The sequence below is a fragment of the Mauremys mutica genome, chromosome 14 (assembly GCF_020497125.1).
Source record: "Mauremys mutica isolate MM-2020 ecotype Southern chromosome 14, ASM2049712v1, whole genome shotgun sequence".
Lineage (NCBI taxonomy): Eukaryota > Metazoa > Chordata > Testudines > Geoemydidae > Mauremys > Mauremys mutica.
In genome coordinates this window covers 41,979,318-42,003,411 of record NC_059085.1, presented here as the reverse complement: position 1 = coordinate 42,003,411, position 24,094 = coordinate 41,979,318, and the positions used below count along the sequence as shown (strand labels likewise).

Genomic DNA, 24,094 nt, shown 5'->3' with positions numbered 1-24,094 from the left:
TCTGCGTTGGTGGCCAGCAGCTTCCTGCAGGCAATAGCTGAGCCTCCCGCCATCCCCTGCACCTCCTTGGGAGGCAAATCCAACCCAAGTCATCACCTGGCTCACCCCAACCCCAGCTGGGTCACCTCGGCCACCTGCAGGAAGAGACACCCGCTCACAGGCATCAGGAACACGTCTGTCACAAGACAAGTCTCTTGGCTCCAGAGCTATGCACAGGCCCCCTGGGGGTAGTGCAAAGGGACCATTCAGCCTCCCGAGGTTTTGTCAGGCCTGCTGGAAAACCCCCGAAAGGGTTTTGTTCTGTCCTCAAGGAGCCACGTGCTGCTGGGGAGGGGAAGAGCCACCAGGAGCGGGTTTGGGGCTAGACAAGGATTAGCTAAGGCCCCGGAGTTCACTTAGACACACCACGCACAGCTCAGATGGTTCCTGGCCCTCAGTATTGATCAGAGACGGCCTCCCGCAATGAAATTCAGAGCCAGATTCCAGGGCCCAAGCTCTGGGGGGTTTGACTCAGGCCCAACTCTGACTTCTCCAGCAGGGGTAAAATACCAGCCCTGCAGCAGCCGGCGCATCCAGGAACCTGTCCAATGGCTCTTCAATGTCCTGCCCTTTGCATGGGGGTGGCAGCGGGATTTCCCCCTCCAAACCAGTGATCAGATATTTGCTGCCTTGTAACTTTCACCTTTGTTTAGTTAGCAAGAGGGGAGAGGGAGGAGGAGGGACCTACAGTCATACAGGGACATTTGCCAGCCCTGACCCTGAGCCTGCTGCTGCTGCCATCACTGCAGTGTGGGGGTGAAGGGGCAGCTGCCAGCTCAGGCCCCAGTGCTGCCATGACATTCTGAGTGACTGTGGTGCATGGTGTGGTGCCAGCAGAGAAATCCAGGCTAGCCACCGAGGGGTCACCAAAGCCAAGTGTAATGGGCAGCGCTGGCGGAGAGGCCCTATACAAGTGACGCCATCCCCAGTTACACCAGCTCCTGCCCGCTGCTGCTTTCCCCCTGCCCCCAGCCCCATTCCCCAAATAATCAAGTGGAAGCGGGAAGAGGCCCCCATCCCTGGTTCTCTCTGCTTTGTAGCGAGTTCTAATTACGCTCACTCTCCGTCCTCCGGGAGCCGGAGCGCCCACTCCACCCCTGCCTCGCTCGGCTGCCAGGATCAAAGGCTGGCGCAGCGGCCGTGGCCATTAGCAGAGCTGCGCTACCGGCGAGCAGCAGCTTCATAAGGAATCTCAAGGAAAAGACAGAAATACCAGCTCGTGTTTTTTTAATTAGCAGAAACAGATCAGAGCACACCTGGCCTTATTAACACACCGTAATTGGCTATGTCATTACAGGTTTCAGGGGCACTTCTGGAAACAAGGTACCTAACCTTAGAGGAGACTGACCAGTGCTGTCAACTCAGATATTTCTTGGGGCAGGGGGAATTCTGGTCCCATCGCCCCAGCAGAGACCCTGCTGTGTGCTCCCTGCTCATCTCTCCCACTCTCTTGCAGTGACCCCAGGTCTCTCATTTACTCACACAGTGCATCAGCTGGTACCACCCAAAATCAAATTTCCCAGGGATTCCCCTGCACTCTACCATTCAGGAACAGGCTCCCTGGGCTCCAGGTCACAGCACCATCTGGCTTGGACAAAATAGTGCGGCATTGTGGCTCTGCAGGCGGAGCCATGCTCCCGACCCCTCTGTCGGCAGCCATACGGATTTCCTATGGGATCACTGCTTTCAAATGGTCATGTCCCAGCCTCCCGGCTCTTCAGCCTATGGTACTTTAAACAAGTGCAAACACCTGTTGTGTCAGCAGTTAGAAGGGGGTGGGGGGTTGTGAACAAGTATTCCTGCAATGAGAATTCCCTTTCCTCTCAGAAACGGGGAGGGGGGGTGGCAGGGGGACTAAGAGGACAAGGCAAATTGGTACAGCTTCTATACAGTGAAATTAAGCAAGGTGTGACCCAAACCAAGGGAAGCCCCATTTACATGTGACTCAACAGAGATGGGAAGTCCCCAGGCGAGGAAGAACAGCATGAGGTCTCCCCAAGTCTAGGGACAAATCAGTGAATTTGGGACGATATAAGGGGAGAGAAGAAGCCACCGTGTCATCCATCAGTGGACAGACAAGGGACTGGAGCTCCTGCAAGCTGAGGCAGACGGGTTCTTCAACCAAGGAGGCCGGCAGTCTCTGGGAACTGAATAGAGATGAGAAACCTGCTTAGGCAAAGCTCTTCCAGCTAGGAAGACAAGGAGAACCAGCCCCTTGTGCTTCCGCGGAAGGTCCCGACTGAGAGAAAGTCAGCCATGGCTGGGAAGAACCCTACCTTGAGTTAAGTCTTAGCCACTAGAAAGTGTATTTCACTTTTGTGTGCTGACTTGATCTCTGACTTTACCCCTTATGCTGGACCTCACTTAAAACCTCTCTCTGGCTGGTTAAATAAACTTGTTTTACTTTTATTCTAAATCACCCCAGAATGGAACTTGACACAAAGTGATCATTGTCTCGAGCTCAAGCAACAAGCTCCTGTGCTTTGGTCTCTGTAAAGGAGCAACGGCCCTTATTGCTCCTGAGTGTCCCAGGAGAGGGCTGGATTTTTCAGGGCAGACAGTTTTGGGGAAATTCAGGGCTGCTTTGTGGTCACTTGGACAGTAGTAACCAAGGCTGGCTGAGATCGGCGTGTGGGCGTGGCATGGTCAAATGGGCAGCTGGAATCAGAGCTGCTGACCTAGGCACAGACAGAGGCTCACTGCATGCTGGCTGAGAGCACCGGGTTACAGGACAAGCGGTGACCACCTCTCACTGGTCTGGAGTGCACCCAAAACCGTTACAGGAGCCGAGTGCAAATCCTGAAGCAAATCCTGCAGCCCTTCCACTTGATCCTCACTCAGGTGGATGGGAGCTGTGGACACAGGCCCTCTGGTAACTAAGGATCAGACCCAGTGAGGGGCAAACCATGGCCCCTACTTTGTAGGGGTAGTGGCCATAGGTGCTGGACCTTATCTGTGGGGGTGAGAAGGGGCAGGGATAGGGGCACAAGAACCAGAAATGATTATGAAACTGACCAGCTTGAGTATAATGCCCCGTCTGAGTGAAGGGCAAAGGAGTAATACACAGTATTAGGGACAAAAAGCAAAATTTGATTTTTAAAACCTTTCCCGTCTGGTCCTTTGAGGTTACAGCAGCACGTGGTATTCTTTTAATTTAAACCTCCTCCTGTCCCTTTGAGCCATAAATCAATGCTACATAAAAATTTAAGTGACATCTGGTAGATGAGACGACATTTACAAGAGAAAAACAACTGATGTATGGGCTTCCTGGCAGAGGCTGATGCTCCCCCCCACCCACCGGAGAATCGCTGCCTGGCTTCTTAGCAGGTCTCCATTGATTGTGTTGTGCCCAGGGGTTGTAACAGCGGCTAACCTGGCATTTTGGATTAGGCACCTATATGGAGACATGTTAAACATTTAGGAGAAAGGCAGTCAGGGAAAAACATCTGCCTGGCCTTGAAAACAGAGCTTATAAGTGACATGGAAAGATGATCAAAAGGATTCTCTCCATCTTTCCGGGAAAGGGTCCTCCCTTGCAAAGATATATCTATTGCCCACACCCACCCGCTCCAGGGTACCTGAGCCAAACATCCCTCAACCGCAGAAAATGTCCAAGCCAGTTCAAGCATCAGAGCTGCCCCTTTTCTCTAGAATGGGCTGAACCAAACCCCTAGAGCAGCACAGCTGGACTTGGCAACATGGTTCATCTCTCAAGTGGTCACAGCCACGTCCTTCACCCTCGTTCCTTCAGCCCACAGGAGGTAGAGCTGCCCATCTTTAGCCACTGCTAAGGAACCTGGGGGTGACTTGACTAAAGAGGTGCCTGGAATCCTCTGCACATCTGAGAGCAGGCTGCAGTAACATGCGTCTCACTTCCCAGGCACCCTGCTCCCAAGCGGACTGCTAGTGGATCCTGGTGGATAGGGGATCCTCCCCACAGCTGGAGTCTTTGGGACTGAGACAGCTTGGGGGTCCCAAATATCTTTAAAAATCTGGCACCCAACCATGGTGGAGGCCCTTGTCTGCCTTGGAGCACTAACAGCCTTGGAACATTGTTCCCCTTTCATGGCCAAACTCCTGGGACACCCCAATCTACCACTCCACCACCTCTGCCATACCTCAGGCATGTGATGCTGCAACCCCCTGAGCGTTCCAGACCCTCCCCACCCCATTCTGTAGGAGCTGAGGAGAACTGCAGAGCAGACAGCCGTGTAGGTTTCATTCCAGTGACGACTCAGCCAATTTAATTGTCTCAGCCAGTGTGCAATTTCTCCCTTCATAGAGGGCACGAGGGGAGATTTATTTTCTCCAGACATCATTTACTCAGTAAACTCCGAGTGAGGCTAGAAATCACCGATTTATGCCGCCCTCGGATCAGAATAAAATGAGGATGGATTCTCCCATTTAGCACAATTTTCCATTCTGCATTCACAGAGACTCTTTTAATTGGACGTTTATAAAGCTATTTCATCTTGGTTATTGTAGCCGAAATGATTTATGTCCGCTAAAAACTCAGTGAGCCCTTAAAAAAAAAAAAAGACTGAATAATGAATATCGCCCTACAAAATACCCAACAAAATTCCTTTCTGCTGCGGATTGTGGGCGGGGGCTGGAGAACGAGCTTTTCTGGGGGATGCTTAAAAACCAAAGACGTTTGGGTTTCTAAGGCGGCGGTGGGAGCGGTACTTTTTGCTGGGAGAGGGAACGGCTACACAGCTAACACGGCTACGTTGTGTCTCCCCTTGTCAGGGAAGGTGGGATCCACCAGAGCAAAGCCTAGACATCACCACAGCCCTTTAATTGCCCCAGGCTGAGGAGTAATCGGGGGAGTTTAGCCCTACAGCTCGTGTAGAAGTAGTAAGGGTCAGAAAGGATCGTATTGAACGGTGGAATTGTCTCTTTTAATCCTTCTGCTCCCTGGAGTCAGCAGCAACAAGGGCCCAGGGTTCCTCTTAACAACAGAAAATAGAATGAGGCCGAGACCTACCCAGTAATCTTGGAAAATTAAACACCGGCCTTGTGGTGCCTCTAAAAGGCAATACTTCCCCAGGCGCAAGCGCTGAGTCTGGGTATAAAAACTTGTATTAAAGGGGAGAGGGAACCCAGGATTCGTTTGGGAAAACACCACAGCCATGTGACTATAAGCAAACCGAACCCCAGGGCATGTTGGGCAGCATGCTTTGCCTCAGTTTCCTACCTTGTGGTGAGAAAGTCCAATGAACAAATGTCCCTTTAACATTCCCTTCTGCCTCTGCTCTACCTCACTCCCGGGTGGCTGTCTTTGGTTAGCAAAGACCCAGAGATCAGAGGTGTTTTTATGGGGCTCACCTCCCCCCTGGGAAGGGGTGTCAAGCAATGTCTCTGCAGCTGGCTCATAACTGCTGCTGTCTCTGCTACCACCGCTGGCCACTGCTGCTCCTGCGACATCACATTCTGATGTTTTGAACTCAACCCTACCCATTGCTTAGCAAGTGAGGTTCAGATGAGGGTGACCCCCTCACTCAGGGCATGCCAAGCATAGTTCTGCTGCCCTTTTCTCCTACAATCAAGGTAAAATGTCATATACACCTTCACTCAAATACCAGAGTGATCTGTAACCCACAACCAGCCAAAATTGATCATTTTGGCAAAGCAGCAGCTCCATCTGCTGCGCACCTAGGCAGAGTAGGCATGTCTATGCAAACACGCTCTGCTCCTGAAGTCTTTCCCCCTGGCTCCCCACTAGATGGCAGGGGAGAGCTCATTCAGACCTTGCTTACATCTAAAGTAGAAATGAAGTTGGGAGCTGGCTCAGAATTCAATCTGCAGGGGAAGAGGACCCAGCTGGGAGCCAAGGAGGAGGTTTAGATTGAAAACAAACCTGTATGAGCCAGTGCTCACAGGGAGAGCTGTGCCTGCTAGTTCCCTAGCTTGGAAGCTTCCCCCTGGCTCTGCCTTAGGTAAAGCAGGCCTGATGGGGCCATGCTCAGACTGAGTAGGGTGGCCAGGGGTGCATTTTTTGACTGGAACACCTGGCCAAAAAGGGACCCAGGTGGCTCTGGTCAGCATTGCTGACCAGGCCTTTAAAAGTCTGGTTGGCAGCGCAGCTGGGCTAGCAGGCTCCCTGCCCGGCTCCCGGGAAGCTGCCACCATGTCCAGCTCCTAGGTGGAGGGGTGGCCGGGGGGGGCTCTGTGCACTGCCCCTGCCTGCAAGTGCTGCCCTGAGTGCTGCCTCTGTAGCTCCCAGTGGCTGGGAACTGCAGCCAATGGGAGCTGTGGGGTGGTGCCTGCAGGCCTGGGCAGCATGCGGAGCCCTCCTGGCCTCTCCTGCACCTAGGAGCCTGAGGGACATGTCGCTGCTTCCCAGGAGCTGCCTGAGGTCAGCACCACCTGGAGCCCGCACCCAAACTCCCTCCCATGTCCCAACCCCCTGCCCCAGCTCGGAACCCCCTCCCATGCCCCAAACCCCTCGGCTGCAGCCCAGAGCCCCCTCCTGATCCCCAGCCCCTCCCCAGAGCCCCCACCCTGAGCCAGAGACCTCACCTCCTCCTGCACCTCCAACCCCCTGCCCTAGCCCAGAACCCCCACCTGTACCCTGAACCCCTCATTTCTGGCCCCAGCCTAGAACCCACACCCCCAGCCCAGAGCCCATATGCCCCTCCCACACCCCAACCCCCTGCCTCAGCCCAGAGCCTCCTCCCACACTCCAAACACCTCAGCCACACCCCAGAGCTCCCACCCCCAGCCAGAGCCCAGAGCCCCCTCCTGAACCCCAAGCCCCTCCCCAGAGCTCCCACCCCCAGCCAGAGCCCAGAGCCCCCTCCTGAACCCCAAGCCCCTCCCCAGAGCTCCCACCCCCAGCCAGAGCCCAGAGCCCCCCAGAGCCCAGAGCCCCCTCCTGAACCCCAAGCCCCTCCCCAGAGCTCCCACCCCCAGCCAGAGCCCAGAGCCCCCTCCTGAACCCTAAGCCCCTCCCCAGAGCTCCCACCCCCAGCCAGAGCCCACACCCCATCCCACTCCTGCGCCCCCTCCCGCTCCCTAACCCCCTCTCCCAGCCCGGTGAAAATGAGCGAATGAGTGAGGGAGGGGGAGAGTGAGCAGGCGGTGGGGCCTTGGAGAAGGGGCAGGACAGGGGTGTTTGGTTTTCTGCAGTTAGAAAGAAACTGGCAACTCTAACCCTGAGGCCATAACTTGCCCACATGAGCGTCAGAGACAGAAGGGCTTAATTTCATCTTTGTGCAGGCAGGTTAATCTCCCGGCTCTCGTCACATCCTAGTGGACAGCGCCTCAACACATCCTGCTCCAAAGGATGCACTAAGCGAGCTCCTGTTTAAATCGCTAAGCCACTCGGCTGAATTAAGGTTTATCTCCTGTAAGGTTCTTTCCCACCCCACCTCCTCCTCCCCCAAGCGTCCAGGGAAAGGAGCTAATTGGCAGCACAGCTTCCTGCGCAGATCCAGGCCCTATCGCTCCCTTCATCTCTGGAGATTATTCCGCCGTTCGCCAACAGAGACTTCGCTGGGCTGCACAAAGCTCCTCTCCTAGCCTTTATGCCACCTCGTTGCAATCTGTGGCCAATTTCAAGCTTGTAACGGGAATTCAGACAGAGGGCTTAAGAAAAATGATTAGGGTTTAGTGAATGTTCCTAGTGCAAATTCTCATTTCCAGCTGCAGACTGGATCCGTCACAGCACAGGAGGCTGGTGCTAACGAGGATTGTGATGAGGAAGGGTTTGTATTACAACGGGACCCAGAGGAGCCTCCTCCCCCCCTCCCCAATTCTGCCACCGCTTCAGGATCCGAGCTACATTGTGCTCAGTGTTGCACAAATATGGGACGATGAAGGTGTGGGTCCTGCCCCCAAGAGCTTAGAGCAGGGGTAGGCAACCTCTGGCACATGTGCCAAAGGCAGCACACAAGCTGATTTTCAGTGGCACTCACACTGCCTGGGTCCTGGCCACTGGTCCGGGGGGCTCTGCATTTTAATTTAATTTTAAATGAAGCTTCTTAAACATTTTAAAAACCTTATTTACTTTACATACAACAATAGTTTAGTTCTATATTATAGAGTTATAGAAAGAGACTTTCTAAAAACGTTAACATGTATTACTGGCTCGTGAAACCTTAAATCAGAGTGAATAAATGAAGACTCGGCACAGCACTTCTGAAAGGTTGCCGAGCCCTGGCTTAGAGGCTAAGGCGGCTATTGCAGAAGGTCTGCACAAGAGGTGGACTTACCTGGTACATAGCTCTGGTGCAGGCCCCTGATCACAGGGCTGAATTCCACCCAAAGGGATAGGCCTGAACCAGCATCCCAGATCCAGACCTCCCCGAACTCCAGGGGATTTGAAATTGAAACCCCGCCCTGAGCTCTGCGCACACTGCTCCCGCCACCACACCCCAGATCCGGACATCCCCAGACTAAGGGTGTGGGTGCGAGAGACGCTGCCCGGGGCTCCTTGTGTTAGGAGGCACCTTGCCCCCACCTGCCCTTAGTGCGAGGAAGTCTCTCTGGGCCTGCTGCGGATCAACTCCCTGAAACCACCAGCCTCTGGCAGCACGAGCCCTGCCCGTTGCAGACCTCGCTCTCTCTGTACTAGTAGCACTAGGCACATACCAACCCCCTCAAGTCTTCCAAGTGTTCCCTGGAGCCTCCACTGGACTCCCAGAATCACCCGGCCGGCTGGTCCTGCAGAGTAGCCGCAGCTTGGCCAAACACAGCATTTGGATACAGCGCCAAGAGCGCGGAAGGACAGCGAGCACCCAGATCGGGCTCAGCTGGTTACATGCACCACACAGTCGGACCCTGCTTTGTCGAGCCTCACCTACACGAGCAGGTCACTAAAGGAGCGTCTCACCCAAAGTTCTCCCCAGCGTTTTCAATCGGGCCCTTTTCAGGAAGCAAACTCACTGTCCAGTTACTTGTGAGGTGAAGGATGCCGGGGTGTCCTCTTTGCCCTGCAAATATACCAGCACAAACCTTTGAGGTGCACCCCAAGATAGGGTCCGCTGCTCTTTACCTTCTGTTAGCGTCTCTAAAATGGGGATAATGATGCTGACCAAAGCATTGCCAGCTACCGATTAAAGCACTAGATAAAAGCTGGGCATTATTCTTACCCCCAGGAGAAAGTCCCTTCCATAACCCGACTGTCTCCGGAACAACCAGAAGGGGAGAGCGCTCCCAAGAGAGTCCACCCCGTGTTTTCTGCTGAGCCCAGTCCAGGCTGTGTGGATGCCCATGGGTGCAGACGCACTCCGAGCTCAGGGCAGCCCCAGTGCCTTGGGCTGAAGGCGCTGCACCTGCACCACACCATGCTTGGCACCGCTGCAAGCTTTCTGATCGCCTCACCCCTGTGGAGCCCAACTCCTGACTGTTTGCAAGATACACTGGAGGGGGAGACAGCTGGCGAGTCACTAGCTGCAGCATTCTTCCCCCATTTCTGCCCAAACGCCATCTCACCGCAGTGCCCGCTGGTGTTATCCCAGACGGGTGTCCGGGGCTGTCACCCGGCTGGTGCCAGAGAATGCACAAATCCCAGGTTGCCTCCCACTGGCAACGAGTTGGCCTGCAGCAGCGCTCGGCCCCATAGCTTGCTGTCCGGCCGCAAGTCCCCCTGGCCTGGCGTCTCCAAAGCGATGTCGCTTTCAGCAGAGAAGCTGGTGCCCCCTCCCCAGTTCTTGGGCCACGTTTTGCACGTCCTGTCACAGCAGGACAAAGCTGGCTTATCTCCCGCAGGGCGTGCGGCAGCTCTAACTCCACGTGCTGCCCCGGTAAGCCCTCGGGCAGCTTCACCTGGCACGTTTCCTCTGCCTGCTGCTCTGGCGGTCAGTGCTCAGAACCTCACGCCCTTCTCTAGCACCTCCCAGCAGGGGATCTGGGACCATTTCCCTACCGCCCAGGCTGTCCTGAGGAGGGCTCTCATTTCCCCCATTTTGCTGATGAGGAAACTGAGGCATGGGGGCAGGGACTTTACACAAGCAGTCAGCACCTAGCCAGGAAGAGGACAGAGTGACCATGGATTTAACCTGATTGCCCCAAAGCTTTCCAACTGGCTGTAATTTTCCCAAATGATTGAATAGCTATCCTCCCATCATGTCTCTTGATCCCTCCTGTCCAGGGAACACACTCCCTCTAGTTCCAGGGTTACATGCCACACAAATCTGGAACAGCCTTCCAAGGGGAGCAGCAGTGGCAAAACAAAACTGGCTTTAAGACTGAGCTTGATAAGTTTATGCAGGGAATAGTGTGATGGAACTGCCTGAAAGGAACAGCCCATCGGCAACTGCCAGTAATAAAAATTCCCAATGGCCGGTGATGGGACACTAGATGGGGAGGCCTCTGAGTTACTCCAGAGAATTCTTTCCCAGGTGTCTGCCTGCTGGGTCTTGCCCACAGGCACAGGGTCTAACTGATTGCCATATTTGGGGTCAGGAAGGAATTCCCCCCGGGTCAAATTGGCAGAGACGCTGTTTTTTGGGGGTTTTTTTTGCCTTCCTCTGCAGTGCAGACAGGGATCAGTTGCAGGTTTAAACTAGCGTAAATGGTGAATTCTCTGTCACTTGAAGTCTTTAAACCATGTTTTGAGGATGTGAGTAACTCAGTCAGAGGTCGGGGGCTATTACAGGAGTGGGCGGGTGAGGTTTTGTGGCCTGTGAGGTGCAGGAGGTCAGACTAGATGATCAAGATGGTCCCTTCTGGCCTTAAAGTCTGAGTCTATAAATCTGGTGTTCTCTTATGGAACCGAGCAGGCTCAGTGTTCTCTTATGGAACTGTTTCCTCAAGGCCTTGAATTTGCAGAGCCCTTGAGCAAGTGCTTAACTTCAAGCAGCTGCTGATGTCCCATTGAAATCGATAGCAGCCTCGCTAAGGTCTCGTTCTGCCAACCTTCCCAAAGGGCGATGGCAATACTGCTGAGGACGTAAAAACTCTTCAAGTCCCTGCCCCTCTGTGCCTCAGTTTCCCCATCTGAGAAACCGGGCTAATGGGAGTTGCCAACTTCCCCAGACGTTGTGAGGATGAACTGGTCCTGCGTCAATGTGGAGCAGGGGAGGAGGAGGCGGGAGGAGTGGATGACCTCTCATGGTCCATTCCAGCCTGACATTTCTCTGATTTTCAGTAGGCTCATGGCCAAATTCACCCCTCCCCTCTCCAGCCCACACTAGGTAAATGCTGCAGAGCTTAGGTCAGGCCTGACACTGACAGTCTCAAACCGAATGGATTTCCTGGGAGCATTCTCGCCCGTGGAAACGCTCCTGGAGGGACTTGTCTCCCCGTGCCAAGGAACCCAGATCCAGGGTTGTGCCATGAACAGGAGAGCGATGCCGACCGCTCCACTTTACCTGTCCAGGCTGAGCAAAGGGCCGTCAAACGAGCAGGATGGAGAAGGGGCCATCGTAAGGGCATTCGATAAGCAAACCATACTGCAGGAATGGGCAGCCCTGGCGCCCCCCACGCCCACCCCACAAGCTGTTAATTGCATAGCAACAGCTTAATCGCCAGGGAATTCTTGAGAGCTTTGCAGCCGGTTAGCAAGTCTCTGCATTAAGAGAGACACTCCTCAGTCCTCACCAGCCATTTCAATCAGGTCAAGTGTTCTAGGTGTCACCGAACCAGCCCCCAGCCGGTCTAAGCTAGTTCAGAATTGATTTGTAACGGGCAAGGCCGAGACCAGACAGCGGAAACACTCAGATAATCAGCCAGCTGCTCCCCGTTGGGTGCAGAGCTCTTCTGAAAATCCACCTTGCCCAGCCTCGCACAGAAGGTCAGTCAGTGGCCAAGCCAGGACCTGGACTCCAGGAATGAACCCCATTAACTCATTATTTCATCAAGCCAGGAACGACCACAGCTAGAGGGAGGAGAAAAGTTTCCTCTCCAGAGTAGTACATACAAATGCAGGAGATGCTGCCATCTCGCCTGCTGGGGGCCTCTTCTCGCTATTGCGAGACCAGCCTCCCGGCTACGCCACCTCTCGCTTTGTGGGGTGGCAGCTGACATGGCCCAGCCTCTCGGTGCCCACAGGTCATTCTGGGGAAAGATGCTGCCGGTTCTTGGAATTTTATAGCACATTGTACGAAAAACAGAATTGGTTTTGGAGGATGACGCAGGGCAGTTTGCTGCAATTAGCACAAAGTGCAGCTCTGCTCAGAAAAGGGACAAACAGCCAGCGTCGGGGGGGAGTGTCTCTTAGCGACGCCACATTGCATATGATCAGTTTACAATCAAGAGGGTCCTGCTGCCCCCCCCAGCTCCCCGCTCTGCAAACACGGGGGGGGGGGGTAGTTCTATCTTAGCTCAGTTGCAGGTGCCGGAGGTTTATTTTACGAGAATCTCAGTTTTCTTTTAAAGAAAAAGGAAGTTTCCAGCATTCCTGATGATGGAGAAAGGCTTGAAAATGTGACCCAGGTGTATTCGACATTCTCAAACAAATCAGAAATCAAAGAAGAGGAACACCCCACGGTTTGTCTTAAATCATGAGATTTTTTCTGCTTGACCTGTGAACGTTGCAAACTTCCCCTGCTACCCGTGAGCCAAACTGGGTATGGGTGGCCATTCCACCAGGCAACGTGCTCACACTCTGTCTACTTGGCTTCTGGTAGGCGAAGGGAAAGAAGAATGAACAAACAAAACAAATCTCCATGCGAGTCTGCCACTTGGGAAGTTCCTCCGGGCAGCAAGCTTCCTACAGGCCAAAAGGTGGCACCTGCAGGAAAGAGACTCACAGCTGGATGCAGCACCAGGGCAGGGGAGAGAGAAGCACAAAGACCCATGGGGCAGGGGAGCACGTGGAAGGGGGCTGAAGAAGGAATAGCTCAGCCCCAGCAGTTGGCAAAGAGCATTTTTGTCTGTTGCTTTCTGACTGGGCTGGGAACCGGGGAGACCTGGGAGTGGCAAGCAGGGCTCACCAAGGTGCAGGCAAGGGCTCAGCTGACGGGAGAGTGTGGAAGGGGTGGGTGCTGGGTACAGAGAGGGAAGCAGCTGGGTTTGGCAAGAGCCCCCCTGCTCGTGGACAGAGGAGGGCAGAAATTTGCTGGCTGAATCATTCATGGCTAGTAGTTCACTAAACCCCGATATTCCCCGTGGCGGCGCACGTGCTTTGGCCCGCCGCAGGGAGCGATATAAACAGCAGCATGCTTAGAAGCACCGTGGCATCCTCAAAGGAGCCAGAACTCCTGGAGGCGCTCGGTGGGGAGCGTGGGCTGCTACAAACTAAGTTTGTCTGGGACACAGGGAAAGATCCCACTTGGACATGTGTCCTAGTGCACCTCCTCCCCAGCCCATAGACCCCTCTGCCCATCCCTCTCAGCTTGTCTAGCCTGGCCTCCTCTCTGTCCCAGCCTAATCTTGGGGCAAGAGCCTTCTCCACCGCAGCACCACAAACTGGAAGAACCCTCTCCAGGCAGCCTCTGCTCCTCCCCTCTTCCGGTCTGACCTGAGACCATCTCCCCCACACATCCACGCTGCATCTCTCCCGCGGCGGTTAGTTGTGGGCCCCGGCTGCAGTGTTTAACTCCACCAAGCTGCGTGTTCTCTGCCACGCTTACCTACCAAAGCAGGTGGTTTGCAGTGAGACGGGGCGGGGGGTTGAAAAACCGATTAAGCTCTTTGGCTGGCATGCCCATTGGGATGAAAGCTATAATTAGTGGTTGCCAGCTAGGGAAAACGGCAGCCCAGGTTTATTCCAATTAATAGAATAGAGGGAGTGAGGCGGAGCAGCTTGGCTTGCGGCAAAGCTCATTTCCATAACAAAGGGTGAGGTGCCTATCAAGTGGGCCCCTGCTAATCTGGAGAGCGGGGTCTGACGTGGCTGAGTGGGCAATGCGCTGCATGTGAGTTTGGCGTGTGTGAGAGAGAGGGATTGGGTGCTGCTCTGCATGTGTGTATCTGACTATGTGGTGCATGTGTGAGCAATGACATGCCTGTGAGCATGACAGAGCATGTGCACTGCAGCATGCCCCGTGCATGCCTGTGTACACGCGTCTGTGCGCACTTACGTATTCAGATGAAGAGAGCCGGCTCCCTTATTAGACGTCTCCCCAAATTTCAAACAAAGTTGTACTTGGCCCCATGGAGCAGGGACACTTCCCGGGGGAGAACGCCAGCAGCAAGGCTCTCCTCTCACCCGCTCTTGCAGCCAGGCTGCTGTAGCTTTCATTCTAGCAAACGCTTCAAAGCCTCCAGTGAGCTCACTGACTTCTGCAGCCACTTGGGCTGCGTGGCCTCCCAGCTCAGTTCAACACGGCCGTGTTGGCACGACCGGCTCAAGCCCAGAGTTTCTGAAGGGTGCTAAGGAGGCAGAGCCCGCAGGTATTGGGCAGAGGCAGGTCCGATTGGGCTGCATGCCGTGCTTGGGTTTGAACCGTGTCCACTGCTTTCTAGGATGGCATTAGGACTTCCCACTCCAGTAGGATCTTCCAGCCCTTCCCTCCCCAGCACTAAACGCAATTGAGAAAACAAAGAGAAACCCAGGCCAGGGACCTCCAGAGCTAGAAACATGAGCTGCTACAGCTTGAGCTAGAAGCCAAGCCTCTGGCGCTGGGGCTGGACCTGGACCAGATTCATATGCTCTGCAGGGAGCTGTAACACCCCTCCCCCCCGGGTTACAATAGCTCCTGGCACACACTGAAGCCGGGGTAGCCCAGGCTGAGGGATGCCCCTGACCCGGCAGCCCCTTCCCTCAGTCTCCAAGTGCTCGGTGGTTTCTCTGCATCTCCCGGCTCTGCAGCATTGCTAATGAGCCCTGGAGGCCAACGCTCCTGCAGCAGGATGAAGGCCTCTGGCCGTAATTAGCGTCACCGAGCCTGGACCTAAACTAATCTGACAGGCGATGGAGAGTCACGACCCAGGCTAATCGCCAGATGTTTGAGCAACCTGCCACCGAAGGGGGGGGGGGGGGAGGGTCAATCCCTCCCCCCAGCTGAACGAGGGACATGGGGAGTGAGACTCCAGGCCAACTGACACTTTATGGGGGAAGATGATGCTCCACCCTGAACGGCCCCTTTGGCACAGGCTGCTGAGCCCCAGCAGAGCCCAGGTCGTGCCCTGCCCACCTCTCCAGCCCTGGCAGCCACCTGCCATAGGGTGTGGCCCTCCCCTGCCCACTCAGCCCTGCCCTCTCCTCTCCAGGGGCGCTGGAGCCATGTGTAGAGTGGGGGGGGCATTGAACCAAACTGTAACCCCTGGATATGATGGAAACCACTTCAAGCTGGGGGGTGCGGCCGCTCCCCTCGTTCCAGCACCTCTGCGCCTCCCCCCTTGTGCACAGCACACCCTCCGGGCAACTCCCCAGGAACCTCACACGCCAGCAGCCTGGGCTGCAGAGTCCCAGTCACCTCAGCCTTTCGGAAAGCCCAGCCCCACACCAAGGGGGGCAGGACCTGCCTCGCCCCTCCAGGTGCGTGGGGCTGAGGGGAGAGAGAGGGGGTCTGCACTAGGGAGGTAGCCAGTGGATCCAGCACCAGAGCCCTTCACGGCTCCTGCAGCCAGTATCCATCTCCATCGTCCCTCTAAAGCCACCATGCGACTTGCTTGCCCCAGCAGCGATTGCTGGGAGGGGAAGGGAGAGGAAGAGACGAGTGTTGGGAAAAGACTCGCCCTTGCCACTGCATTTGGTTGCAGATCCCCAGCACCTCACTGAGCCCTCCTCCGCGCTTGGGCAGGGATGGAGCATCTGAGTCCATAGCTGCCTCCTGGGAGGCCTGGCCCACCCCAGCCCTGCTGATGACAAGCCGCACACAGCTGCCTTCAGCAGGCCCCCCACCCAGGCTGGAGCTGTCACTCTAGCTGGCATGGGGGAGGCCAGGTGTGCAATCCCCGCCCCTGGGGGCTTCTCCAAATACACAGCAGAATAGACACTAAGGAAACCCTTCACTGCTGCGGGGCCAGGGAGAGGGGCCAGCCCCAGCAGGCAGCCGTTCTCCAGCAGACGCAGGCCAGAGCTGGCTGCCGTGCCAGGCGTGATCCTCGGAGGACGCTGGCCAGAGCCGCCCTGAGGAACGGCTGGGTAGGCAGCTGACAGGTGAGCGTGCAGCGCTGGGAAGGCGCTGTCCGCACTGCGGCCAGCGCTCCGCAGGGCAGGCCCTGCCCACCCCAGCAGCACACAGGCCAGAGCTGCTCAGAGCCCCAGGGCGGGACGGGGGCCGTGCAGGATGGGGGAGCCCCGGAGAGCAGCTGCTGCCCCGGCGCGGAAGAGATCGACGCAGTGCTGCTCAGCCCTGCGCTGGCTGGAGCCTTGGCCCTCTCTGGGGAAGGCTGTTTGCTCCGTTCGGGCCCAGCCCAGCAGGCTCCGCTTCCAGCTGTCACCCCCAGCAGGTCAAAGCCCCCCCCACTGCTAGACCCTAAGAGGCCACTGCTCAGCTCCTAACACTTGTGGCTGATTTACAGCTGGTCAGCACCTCACTCCAAGGGATGGGGAGGTGCATGTTTCACTCCCTTCCCCCACCCAAAGAGCTACTGCTGTGATGACCAGCAACACTCAGAGGCACAAGTGCTCGGAGCCGGACAGCGGCACTCAGCTCCTGCAGGATCAGAAGGAGGAAATCCCGGCACTCAGGCCACGTATTGTCTGTTCTCTACCAGGGAAGCGCTGGGGTGCGGGAGGAAACAGGACGCGGCAAGAGAAGGCAGCAGTTCCCGGCCCTGAGACTGGGCAGGGGGGTGACAGGGTGAACGTGACGAGAGCCTCAGGCAGAGCGCTGGAAACAACTGGACATACACAATGGACTCAATGGAGACAACTCAGGGATACAAAGTGGCTTTGGCCGCGAGAGGACCCCGCACTGAGACAAGACCCGGCACTTCAAAACACTTCTTCCTGCTCTTACCAAAGTCCAGCTGGCTTTTCAGAGCCCTCTTTGGGGTGTCTCCCTGCCCCTGCCAAGCTCATTTTCCCTTATCCCTGCAGCTGCCCCGCCCCCGCCCCCTTGTGCATGAACTAGCCTGGGCCTCTCTTGCTGCTTCTCCTACTTTCAACTGCTTCTCTGGACCCTTTGAAAGAGCAGCAAACAGCTAGGGCCTCCTCCTGCCCAGAGGTCCATGCACTCCGCTCCGACCAGCCCCACCTGTGCAGATCTGAGGGCACCGACTGGGCTTAGACTAGGAAGGAGACAGCTGGAGCACCACGTGCAGGACGCTGCTGGGGCACAGATCTGTGGCTTTTGGCCAATTGGGATGGGGAAGGGGCAGCATGTGATCCCAGGCAGTTTCCCTTCCCTTCCCTTTGCAGGGTGGGTGCCAGCGAGGCTGCAAGTTGGCAGCTTGGAAGGGAGCTAGAGAAGCGGTGGGGGTGGGGGTGTGTCAGTGGACCAGCCTGACCCACATGCTGTTGAGTTGTGTTTTCACAGTCATCAGAAGAAAGTACAGCCAGTGAACACCGCTCCAGTCACAAGGGTCAGACACCCAGCTGGTACAAATCAGTGTGGATCCATTGAAGTCCCTAGAGCTCAGGGGTGGCTCCAGACCCCAGCACGCCAAGTGCATGCTTGGGGCGGCATGCCGCTGGGGGCGCTCTGCCTGCGTAGGGTCCAGTGGAGCCGCGGGAGCGTGCGGGAGGTCCACCGGAGCCGCGGGACCAGCGACCGGTGGAGCACCTCCTGCGGCATGCCACCCTGCTTGGGGCGGCGAAATGTCTAGAGCCGCCCCTGCTAGAGCTACAGCAATTTACAGCAGCCGAGGCTCTGCCTCGTCTCACTGCATTTATATTTCCTTCCACCACCAGCTCACACCAAGTTATCCTGGTGTGAGCTCACTGGATTTGGTCCATCATCAGAGAGACCAAGGGTCTGATACCACAGGGTTCTCAGTCAATGGCAATAGGTATCTGTCAGCACCTCCTGGGATCAAACCCAAGAGACAGTCAGGCCAGCGCAGTCCACTTGAGTCAAGTAGTCTGAGGCTGCACCCCCTGTAGCATCTCTTCTACCTTCCTCTGGCCCCTTGACTGTGATCGCGCCCGCGTGAGGCAGGAGGGCTGCCTTCTCTCCTGGCCCAGCTGCTTGTAAGAGACCTTGGCCAGAGCTCACTGAAATCAATGGAAAAACACGCAGTGACTTCCAAGGGCCAAAGCAACTTCTTACTGCTGCCTAATCTAAACCCTTCTCCTCTTAGCTTCAGGTCAACCGCCTTTGAGGCTGTTGCTAAGATGACAATTTGAGAACTGCTGTGGCAACAGTGGTTTGAGCATTGGCCTACTAACCCCAGGGCTGTGAGCTCAATCCTTGAGGGAGCCATTTAAAGATCTAGGGCAAAAATCTGTCTGGGGATTGGCCCTACTTTGAGCAGGGGATTGGACTAGATACCTCCTGAGGTCCCTTCCAACCCTGACATACTATGAAATGAACCCCTAGATTTTGGCTAGCTACCTGCAACCCCAGGAAAGCAGGGCCGCCCAGAGGGGGGGACAAGTGGGGCAATTTGCCCTGGACCCCGCAGGGGCCCCCACGAGAGTTTTTTGGGGCCCCTGGAGCGGGGTCCTTTACTCACTCCGGGGGGCCCAGAAAACTCTTGCGGGCCCAGGCCCCCGGAGCTTCTTCCGCTCCCGGTCTTCGCCGGCGGGGGGTCCTTGCGCTCTGGAGCAGGACCCGCTGCCGAAGTGCAGCCGGGCCTTCGGCGGTAATTCGGCGGCGGGGGGTCCTTCCGTTCCGGGACCCGCTGCCGAAGTGCCCCGAAGACCCACGGCAGGGGCCCCCCGCCACCAAATTACCGCCGAAGCGGGGGCCCCCCGCCGCCAAAGACCCCAGCCCCCCAGAATCCTCTGGGTGGCCCTGCAGGAAAGGAGCAAGGCAGACCCTCGGGGGGAGGGTTGTTTATATCAGGAACCAGAACAAAGCAACAAGTGCTGCTTAAAATCATTGATGGGTCACTGGCTGCTTTGGAAGGCTCGATGAGGTAAAATCCCTTAGAGAAGCCTTTTCTGGCTTCATAATGGGTTGCTAAAGAAAAAACCGACAGACTTCAACCCTCCTAGAAGAGAGCTGGATTCACCCTTACCCACAGCTACAAAGGAAACAATCATTTGCTATCAGAGAAATGGAGGCTGTAGGTAGGATAGATCGGAGAATAATCATGCAATAAGCATTACCGGCTCTTTCCTCCTTTCAGCCCTTTCTGCTGCCTTCATCAATACTGGCTGTGTAACAGGACGGCGGCTGCCCCGGCACAGTGAGAAACTGTTACAGCTCTAAAGCCCAGCACTTAAATACTCCTACATCCATGCACTTACTGAAAGGCAAACGCAACAAACTTCCATCATTTTCACCCCAGCAGTAATGCTCTTGAGACACACTTACTTGGATTGCACCAGGAAATGACTGTACCTTTCAGGCACATAAGTGCACCCCTTGTCTGTATGCAGCGGCTTTTTTGTTGAAGGAAAGCAGTGTCGTTCTGAACAAACCTCTTAGCTGGTGGGTCTCTGCATCCCAGAACCATGATTTCTAACCTACGCAGCTTCCCATAGTCCCCTGCCATGAGCTTGCTAGGGCTCAGTTTATAATTTGAGGGGGTTTTGTCTTTCTATTAAAATATAAACAGCTGACAGAGACTGGGGGAAAACACCCTGCAGGAGCCATGCAAAGTAGTAAGGGCTAGTGAAATAAGCCAGGACTGGGAGTTGGGAACCCCGAAGTTTAGTCCCTGCTCAGACACTGGCTCTCCATTACGGCCTCAGAGAAGTCCCCTAACCTCTTTCTGCCTCACCTGCAAGATGAGTCAAGCTCCATCCTGAGCGGGCGAATCAGTTAATACTCATAAAGAACCGGGCAGACGAGTGTTCTGTTGATGAGCTCGTGTTTTTGCTGTCAAGGCAGAGCAGGGAGGTTTGCTAAACTGCTGAAAATTTGGAAGCCTTTCCCCCTGACAGGCGGCTGTTCTGTGCAACAGTCACCCAAAGGAAGGGGTGGGAGCCCTCAGGCTCGGCAGATTTTATGACTAGACTAGACAACAATCCTGTACTGGGACTCTGGACCGGATGGAACCTGGTAGGTATTTTTTACCTCCAGTTTCTCAGGTGTGAGTGTGGATGATGAACGTCACGTATCTCAGACACAGAGAGCTGCCCTGCATTCTCCCCCAGCCTTTGCAGCTTCCTCCGAGGAGAGATTAAAAAGACTGAGACTGTCCAGCTTTGCAAAGAGAGGAGAAAAGGGGGATGACAGAGGTCTGTAAAATCATGACTGATGTGGAGAACATGAATAAGGAAACATTATTTACCCCTTCACAAAACACAAGAACCAGGGGTCGCCTGATGAAATTAATAGGCAGCAGGTTTAAAACAAATAAGTACTTCTTCACATAATGCACACAATCAACCTGTGGAACTCATTGCCAGGGGATGTAGTGAAGGCTAAAATTATAGTGGGGTTCAAGAAAGAATCAGATGAGTTAATGGAGGATAGGTCCATCAATGGCTATTAGCCAAGACGGTCAGGAATGCAACCCTATGCTCTGAAGGTCCCTAGCCTCTGACTGCCAGAAGCAGGGAGTGTATGATGGGATGGATCACTCGATGATTGCCCGTTCTGTTCATTCCCTCTGTAGCATCTGGCATTGGCCACTGCTGAAAGACAGGATACTGGGCTAGATGGACCATTGATCTGACCCAGTAAGGCCGTTTATTCTTACCCTTCCATCCCAAATCTGCCCTCCCCCCAAAATCACCCTACTGCAGGGATCAGTTCCTCTCACTGGACCCTCACAGAGAAAGGGTTAAAGGCAGCAAACCTAAAGAGGCAGAACATACTCCAACCTGCTAGCTTTCTAGAAGCTGATGCTTTAATGAACTTACATAGCACTGATGATTTATAATGAAAAGTCAAACAATTTATTTTTAAAAAATAGAACAGGGATCAAGTGATGACAAGTAAAAGAGATAAAGGCAGAGATTGGTACAAGCAAATAAAAGTGAAGACTCATCTAAAAGTCTAAAGGTTAATCTAGCAAGATACCATCTTGACCAAAGACTGTTTCTCCACCTCCTCAGGTGATGGATAAAGATGGATTCTTTCTCTGTTACTCATATGCCCAAAAGGATTGTTTTTGTCTTACAAGGCAGGAAGGCCTCTGGGGGAATTCAGTCTCCTGTGTGTCTCTGTGGTGCAGGAGTCCTGTTAATGCTCTCTCTCTGTCAAGCTCAAGAGTAGGATAACCCCCGGTTCTTTAGCTCCACGGCTTTGCTTACTGATTATATGTAAACTGAGGTAAACCCACATTCCTTTGTCCAGGGCAGACTTGTTCAGGCTGCTCAGTAACATCGAACCAAGGGAACCCATCACTTCACATACACCATTAACACATGCATTGCACAGTGATAACTAATGTGTTATTAGTGTTCATGACACCTCACAGCACAGTCTGTACAGATATTATTGCAGCAGCGTCTAAACTAGACTCCATATTCCCCAGACGAGAAGTGGGGGACCAGTTTGCCCGAGTTTACCTTCAACTACGTAACTGGCTGAGACCCTGCAGACTAACTGCCTGGCTCCTGGGACTAGTGCTGCCTCCTCAGACAGCCTGGGCCCTTTTCCAGAACTTCAGCCATGTGGGCGCTCAGGACGTGCACTCTCTCTCTTCTGGGGCTCGTGGCAATGAAAGCAGACACAGGCTTTGCACAGGATTTTAGACAGTTACACTACACTTAGCACAGGAGATACACAGAGCTGGACCGTGTAAGCAGCACACCTGCATGCATTTCTCTGCCTCCATTTCCCCCCCACTCTGGAGCGTTCTTTGGGCTCAGGGCAGATTCTTGGTCAACAGTCCCCCTCCAACACAAGGGAGTCTCTTCCAAATAATAGATGTTCTCTCTCCTTCAGCAACCTTCCTTTCACCAGGGCTGGTCCTGCAGCTAGACAGGACACCCCGGCTACAAAAGCATGCCTGCCCCAAACCACCAGCACATGTCTGAGTTTTCCACTAGCCCGTCCAGCCTGCGGGGTGTCTTGAAGACCAGTATCAACAGCTAGTGTCTTTGGTCTGCCGCTCAGGATCTTCCCTGCTTCACTGCCCCAAAGAAACATGGTCAGACTGGTTACACTGGACTTTAGCCAGCCCTGAGCCCACTGTCCCAAGGTGTTTCCTCCTGCAGAGGAGACAGCTAGAAATCTAACAACCCACCATCGGGTCTGGGCTGCGAGAGACAGGCAACAGCCCTGACAGCAGACACCTGACTCCACAGCAAGGTATTCCATGACAGCAACTCCACAACGTGAGGCCCCAGCCTGCTGGTCACCTCTTCCTCACTGCAATGTGGTGGTCACTGGCTGCCCCCCAAATGCCCTCTCCTGGCCAGAGATATCACTAAAGTACCCTGCTCGTGTTCCTACTCTCCCCACTGCTCCCTCCCCCTTTTAAGAACTCACTCAATTTAACAACAGTTCACCCAGTCTCCTCTTGGGGTCAAGTTTTTCTAATCCTGCAGTTCATACCGGCCCTCTAGCCCCCAAACCCAGTTCAGTGCCCCCCTCTTAATTAACCCAAATCAACATAACACAAACTCACACATTCTTCAGCTCACCAGGCCTTTAAATCCTCTCCCCTACTCAGACAGGAGTCTCTTCTAGGCCTCTGGCCCTAGACAGCTTCTCCCACTAATGGGGCACCTTACCCCATACACTATCTCTAAACATAGCTTCAGTCTCCTAGCCCCCCCGGGGTTTCTATCACATGATGCCTGGTCACCTCACCCTTGACCACCGCCCCAAACCCATTACTTGGAAGTGGATAACAAGGCACAGGTGGGACTGAACCCAAATCCCTTAAAGGGCCAGCCCAACCCTAGGCCAGTGCTTTTAAGCCAAAGCCAAAGCCATGTTTTCATATTGTCACCCCTTTTGCCATACCAGGACCACAACAGAACTCCCCACCCCAAGTCAGGACACTGCTCCCAAGTAACCATATAGGAAGGGCAGAGTGGTCATGCACCCCTGCTCCGGTTACTTCCCTGGGCTGAAAGCGTAACAAGCCTAGGGAGCCAGGGGCTGCTGGCTACTGCAGCTGCCTCTGACTGGGACACTAATTAGCCAGTCAAATCAATGAAACGAACTCTTGTGCAGCATTGAACGAAGGCTGGGCTGCCTGGGGGAGTGAATTCACGGCAGGGGGAGGGTGTGAATTACTGGGGAACCTGAAGCTCTGAGGCCTGGAGTCCCAAGGTATTTAGGTGTCTGGCTCCCACTGAAACAAATGGAAGTTAGGAGCCTAAATACCGTTGTGGATTTGGGCCTGAGTCCCAAGGTTACTGGTTTTCCAGTCCCTGGGCCATGACTGAAATAGCTACACCACACAGCAGCACCCGCTGGCCTGGCAACCCTGCCCAGGTGCCAGCAGAGGCCTGGCCATTGCTCTGAGCGGAGCCTTCTGGGAGCAATGGAAGCAAATAAGCTGCTTTTCAGTCACCTCTGGCCAGCCCCTGCTTTCCCTCTGCCATACAACAGCTCTCCTGGGGCCGGGTTTTAGGCACGCAGCTGCAGGCCTAGTTTCTTTGTGCAGCTCCCTCTCCTCTCCTCCCCCCCCCCCCCCGCGATGCATGGGCCTGGGGAGCTGCCCACATCTATACAGCTCCTTAGTCACTTGCCCCAGTAGTTCCTGGGTCTGGGTGCACCATTGGTCACTGTGTTTGCAAACGAAGGGGACATTTTGCAGAGGCATTTGCACTCCGAGAATCAGGCCGTCCTATTGCACTGTCACCTGGTGAGGTGAGAGGGCACCAGAGGTTAGATACCACGGTGATGGGCCCTTCTATTAGCACCTCTCAATACTGCAGTGCCCTGTGGTGAAACGATTCCTTTGAGCCTTCAGTCTCCCGGCCATAGCTCCCTTTGTTCCTGGCCTGCCTGGCAGCTCAGTCTGAACCCTTTCTCCCCTTGCCTGAGTCTCAAACCCTTCCACTCCACAGGATCGCCTCACACAAGCCTTCCCCACTCCCTGCCTGCCCCCGCTGTAGCAACTGAAACCTCTGGGGGCTGTTTTTCAAAGAGGTGAATGGGCCAAAAGCACTAACCGCTAGGCCCTTTGACCACTCTTTGCCTCGCCGTGGTCTTGCCTGGAAATGACAAAGCCGTCTATTATTTTCCTCTCTTCA

General features: G+C 54.8%; 1 long non-coding RNA gene across 1 annotated transcript; it reads right to left on the bottom strand.

The window, feature by feature from the left end:
• Positions 1–1,893: 1,893 nt before the first annotated feature.
• LOC123349593 lies at positions 1,894–22,668 on the bottom strand. The gene is made up of 3 exons (XR_006573589.1): positions 22,513–22,668; positions 8,843–8,975; positions 1,894–2,186 (listed from the first exon to the last, which is right to left on the bottom strand). It is a non-coding gene; the product is annotated as an uncharacterized LOC123349593 (long non-coding RNA).
• Between the last annotated feature and the right edge of the window lie 1,426 nt (positions 22,669–24,094).